The sequence below is a fragment of the Arachis ipaensis genome, chromosome B1 (assembly GCF_059453495.1).
Source record: "Arachis ipaensis isolate K30076 ecotype BB chromosome B1, ASM5945349v1, whole genome shotgun sequence".
Classification (NCBI taxonomy): domain Eukaryota; kingdom Viridiplantae; phylum Streptophyta; class Magnoliopsida; order Fabales; family Fabaceae; genus Arachis; species Arachis ipaensis.
Window position 1 is genome coordinate 58,572,038 of NC_142436.1, and position 6,515 is coordinate 58,578,552.

At 35.9% G+C, this 6,515-nt stretch overlaps 1 pseudogene; it reads right to left on the bottom strand.

Annotated features, from left to right (window-relative positions):
* Positions 1-2,920: 2,920 nt before the first annotated feature.
* LOC107607020 (ATP-dependent Clp protease proteolytic subunit-related protein 2, chloroplastic-like) lies at positions 2,921-6,234 on the bottom strand (annotated as a pseudogene).
* Between the last annotated feature and the right edge of the window lie 281 nt (positions 6,235-6,515).

Here is a 6,515-nt window from a genome sequence, read left to right on the forward strand (position 1 = left end):
GTCGCCGTACTACTTTTTGTAGATCTTTTCCGATTTCTCGTTGTCGTTGAGTTTCTTCTTCAAGTTGTTTCAAGCGATCTTGAAGGGCTTCTATTGCTCCCGGTTTAGCTAAATTTTTGTTTCCATTGGATTCCGGAGTGTCTTTTTGTGGGGCGTCCGCATTTTTGTGTGGTGTTCTATTTTCTAGATCTGAGTCGTGGTCATTGTCATGGTTGTCCGCCATGGTGATGGGATGACTTCCAGGTCCCCGGCAACGGCGTCAATGTTCCGAGGTTTACCTGAAACTGTATGTCGATCTCGGACGAGATCTTCTGTGCTGGTCGGAACCGATGTGTCCGGTTGGTGAATGGTGACCGGAGCTGGTGCGTCCGACTTGTTTGGATTTGAATGTGCTACTGATCCTCTGTCACCGAAGGGTGGGGGGTACCTGCAAGAGACTCCGATGCTTAAGTTAGCATGGGTATTAAACATGTGTTATGTAGAATCAGAGTATGAGTTATACCTGGGTGCTCCAGTGTATTTATAATGGTGAGATGTGACCTTTTGGATAAGATAAGTTAGTTATCTTATCTTATCTTTATCTTTGAGTTGAGATCAGTGTATCTTCAACGGAACCGCCTTCATCTCTATAGGCTTAGGCCGCCTTAGGATTCGGGTCGTGCTCCTCTATTTGGGCCCTTAATCTGGGCTCTCCTGTTGATTTGGCCGAGCTCTTTGAAAAGAGGTCGGATAGTCTGACCTGAAGAGGTTGGTCGCTCTATCTCGAATCATCCCAGGTCGGATAGCTCGACCCAGGGTATGAACAGTAACAAAGGGCAACCATCGAATATGAACCCGAGTCCCGAGCTTATTTATGAACAGTAGGGTGGATAAATGCATCATAATGTTTGCCAAAGCATAAATCTTCACAGTATTCTCATTGGTATCAGTTGGAGAATCGAAAATCTCCTTTGAAACTAGGTATTAGTGATAGTGTACTTCATAATATACTTGTCAAGAGGAAGCTCACCAAATGACCAAATAACTCCTAAATCAGATCTATGCAGACTTTCCTTCGGGTATAAATTACTCTAAATCTTAAAGATAGTTACTCACAACCTCACCATCTTTTGAAAGATCAAACTAATAATCAACATTCTACTACGTGATCGTACACTCCCCAAATGACATATGAAGAATGTGCCTCTTTGGACAACACCACTTTATAAATGCACTAATAAGGACCTCATCGAATTTAAACCACTACTCATGAAACCTGGCAAGATGGTACAACCTAGCAAGTTAAAAATAGGGGATGATGCGATCATGTAATGGCATCTTCTGCTGCCTCGTCATATTAATGATACAATGGCTCGGCACAAAAAAAAAATCACACAAAATGCATGCATATATTTAGGTCATGTTCAATCAAAGTTCAACCCAAACTAATAGCACGTTTGGATTAATTTTTTAAGACCAATCTCACATTCTTCAAGTATACAACTAATCGATTGTTAAATACAATGTATCACAACCAAATTTCTAACATCTAACAATTACCTATATACCGCTCTATTAATCTGACATGAGCTATAAGACAAGCCTACAATTATCAACATGTTTCCATCTAACATAATATAATAATATAATTAAAAACATTAATAAATCATACCACATGAGCAACTCACACTAAAGATATCTAGTATACTCAAACCACTACAGAAAATAATTAAAAATATTAAAATTACTAACCCCTTAATTTTTGACACCTACCGTATGGGCAATTCTATTTATTTGGTATAGTTGATCCAGATAATCCCATCAATTTTTGTTGCGTGTTGCAGTGAATCTCGCTGTGACATCTCTTGGCAGTGTTTGAGGATGATAAATCATGACTTTAGATAATGTTTTAATCATCTAGCTCTTCTATTAAAACGGCTTCATACCAGATTTATATATCATCCTGCTTGACATTAATTCATGGGATTTCACTATGATTTCACACTAATTCGTGGAATTTCACCATGATTTAAGCAGTCTTCATATTTAATCTTGGCCTTTCACCATGATTTATCGACACTGCACAAATTCGACAATTTACCTCCCTGCACCTGTGGTAAATCGCTGTGTGTTTACTATATTTTATGTTAGTAGCTTTTCACGAACATAAATAATTGTATTCACTGTAATTTATTGCATTCTGCACCTAAAACAGGTTCAGATATCATGATTTAGCCTAGCTTTCCCTTTGTCATTAATCATTGGTTTTAGTAGGTAGTTATGAACAAAAGAAAATAGTTAAATCCACACAATTTACATAAGAGATTGGAGGACAAACATGTATTGGAATCACTTTTTGAAAAATCATGTTGTTTTGCTTCCCAAATGATTTATACAAGTAAATTATCCTGAAAAAGTATACAATTATCTGAATTACTGCTACCATTGTTTATTTCCTAATATGTGACGTATAGATGCAAACCATGTACTAGTGACTTGACAAGAGAAATTGCTACTTATTTCAATAGGAGCAGAAATTTGTTTCTCTTCAGTAACTCACTCTAATTTTTGTGTTAACCACTATGCAAAAAAATCTTAAAATATCTAATAATCTTTTTGGGTTAATTTTCCAGGGAATGATATATCTAGCATTTTGTGCAGGAGCAAGTCTTATATAAGATCATGATAGAACTGTAAAAGGGGAAGAAATAAGGATGTGGTATAGTTACAAACTTAAAGCTTCAATTGCATTATTTACAGCTTTCAACAAGTGGAATTCATCCATTTCTGAACAAGAACCAATTATCTTTGCCAACAATTTCTAACTATTCAAATATTATACATATTTCTAAAAATAATTAAGGAGATAAATAAAACACGAGAAATAATCCTGGTTCTGTAATATTATGAGTACTCTGGCTGGGTGACAAACCGTGAGTTCTTAACCAAGGCCTGTTCCTGCCTCCTTGTTAGGCGCATCAGCCTTAATGCGGTGGCCTCACAATTCGATCAATAAGACCGTAATCAAGAGCCTCCTGTGTGTTGAAGCGTTTCATCCTACCTAGGTCTTGGGTGATCTGAATGCCATTAAAAATTAGTTTCAAATGATAAACACTTATAACTTAATCTAAACACCCAGGAACTGACACAAATGATCATAAAATGGAAGCAAACTACAAACTTAAGGGTTTATTTGGTTTCCATTTCCACTTTCAGTATTTTCTATTTTCAAGATTATGTGAGGGAAAGAGAAAACAATAAAATCTTGATTGTTGTCATTTTTTTCCTTGCAAAATCATCAAATTGGAAGTAAAAACTAAAAGTAGAAACTAATCAGGCCTTAAGTTTTTAAGATAACAGGTTTTCATGTTCATCTCCATGTATTTCATTGTTGAATGAACTGACCCTCTCAACAGGCTAGCCTGTTTTCTTAGCCAACTCGTTAAAGAGGTAATCTCTGATTCTTAAAAGCTCATTTGCTTCATTGCGGATGTCATCAGCCTGTCAAAATTTTCAAGGCGTTAGCATAAAGAGTAAAAGCAATCATATTCACACATCTGAGGAGTGATAATAACCTCAATCTCATAAGAGATATCTACATACCTGACCCCGAGCAGCTCCCGCTGGAGATTGCAGAGCAACTCTGGAAAGTGGCGTTGCAAAGTGGTTGCCCTTAACAATACAACAGACCATCATCACAAAGTTAGTAGATGTCGGGAACTATTTTTATAACCCATTAGACATCAACAAACACAAATACAAGCACATCGCAACAAATTACAGAAAAGTAAACAATACAACATGAATGTGACAACACAATGGAATGGAATAGAAAGTGGAAGCTTAAGATGCAAATAAGGATAGAATTCACAGTATAAATTAGGAGACTTTGGAGAGAGATACTGCCACTCCCTTTTTGTGTGATTTTTCAAAATTATGTTCCATCCTCGCTATTTAATTTTCCATAGTGATGAGAGAAATTTTTCATTGTGAGGGTAATTTGGGAATAATATTCGTAGAGGATTGACATTACCAATTAGGGAGTGATAATATCCACTCCCTATCAATTACCATTGTTTTCTTTTTTACTGTATATTTATAAAGAGCTGGAAGGAGGGAGATCGGGCCTTTCAATGTGATCCTAAGTCTGTATATAGTAGACTGCCCCCTATTTAGATTCAAACTACAAAGCTTTCCATCTTTTACCTTATAACAATTGTAACACAATTGATGTTACTAATAATAAATTGACACGTCCTATCAAGAATGCACTAGGAAGCACATAAGCAGCATAAGAAAATATTTCTTCATTTTTTTCTTATTATATTGACTACTGAGTGATTTATTAATGCTCCAATTATTTCAACCGTCCCCTTATCTCAGGCATAATTTTTATTCATATTAATCGTGAAGAAACAACTGTAAGATGCAACAATAAATCTCGTCAGTCACACAATGTAATTCATGATTACATGATGTTGGAAATCACTATAACCTCTGAATCAAACAGAGAACTTTCACAGTTTGTATTAACAGATAGTAATATAACTCGATACCTTTTCTCCGACTGCAAGAAGAAATGCTGCAAGATTATAGGCATAGCCGACACAATGGGTGGTTACAGGACTTTGCAAGCTCTGTGTAGTGTCATAGATAGCCAAGCTTGGTGTAAGCTGCACAAATAACAAGCTTAAGCATGTTAAAAACATGACAAAGCAACACAAAGGTGGGCACAAAGAGAAATATTTAATTGAATAAACATCTAACACTAGAAGAAAACTTACATCTCCACCAGGACCATTGATGTACATATACATCCTTTTGGCGTTATCTATACTGTCAAGATACAGCATGGTTGCCAATACTTGGTTACTAAATTCTTCATCTATGTTTCGTCCAATGAAGAGAACACGCTCTCGATACTGCATCCAATAACCCTTTACTTTTAGAAATATTTTAAAGAGTGATGGAAATCATAAGAAAACTAGAGGTTCATGTGTAACAATCTATTTCTATGAGAGTATGTAACGTAATGTTAACCATCATCTTTTAGATGCAGAAAAACATAATATTAATGATATATATTAAGATGTATTATTGACTTACAGCGCATTCCACAAATCAACCCATTGCCAAGTTCCTTCACCAGGTGTCCTATAGGGGACTCTAAGGGTCCCTATAGGTTCATTTGAATTTGTGCCCTTGCTGGTTTGTGATTAGCATACCTGAAAATATGCAAGATTTATACACCTTGTATCAGTCTCTTAATTAAAAGACGTGTTTGACATTAGTGAAAACTAAGTATATCATTTTTATCTGACATAAACTATGCTTTATTTGTTAACTTCACTTTCACTATGTCAAAGATTATCAACTATTATGTAAAGCCGTAAAGACTAAAGAAGATTCTTCATAATTCAAATTTATTAGAACTTACAAAAAGAATAATCCTTGTTATAATATATAACAGTAATCTTGACAAACTCAATTACAGTAAAAAATTACTCGCTAATCCAAACAACAATATCAAAGATATGATACAGCATAGCTTTCTATAACAAGAAAAATTGCATTAGAGTGGACTGAACACATTATTTTGGAAAATTTGGCAATCAAAGGGATGTACCTACAAAGCATACAGTAGCAACATAACATAATAGACCAACCACAAAATTTAAGCATAAAGTGACAATTCACTATTGCTTTCAATCTTCAAATTTTGCAAAAAGACCGCTCCTTCTTGGAATGTATTAGCTGAAAGCGCACAATTCTAGGCATATAACCAAGTATATGTTAGTTGCACATATGAATACAGGTATAAGAAAAGCAATTCAAATACAAAACTATCATCATCCATGCCAAAGCTTATTTTTGCAAAGTTAAGCACACACCAAAAAATGGCACCAATTCAAAATAAGGCAAACCGTAGAAGCTAAAGAACAAAACTTTCTCCATAACAAAAACAGAAAAGAAGGGGGAAAAATCACAAATGTGGTCAGATAGTTACCCGCAATGCAGACTCTTGTGAACTTTTCCGTAGAACTCAGCGGAGACATTAAGTTTACACGCAAGGAAATTAGGGATACTTGGAGATTGAAGTTTCAACCCTGAGTAGAGTTTTGTGGCACAACTGCCACATCAAAAAGAGAAAATACAGAGTCAGTTAATAATTTAGAGAAACTGTGAGAAATGCACAATGAGAAGGAGAAGCAAACCTAGGAGGTGCAGCAGCGGTGATATAGGGTGCAACCGCATGTTAGCTTTTTGAGGTAACGAAGAGATAGGAGAGTGGGGAACGCACTATTTGAGCTTGAAGAAAACTTCAACCAGATACAACACTCGCTCAGCTCTGAAGATGAACTTCAACGACAATGCCCTTTTGATCCTCCCTTGAATCAGAACTTCCTTCTTTTATTTATTTATTAGCAATGTTATCCAAGGTTGCGAGAACCAAACCGGTCAATGAACCGGTAGAGTGACTGGTTCAATAGTTTAATAGTTGAATCGGGGTTCAACCAGAGTTCAACCGATTTAAT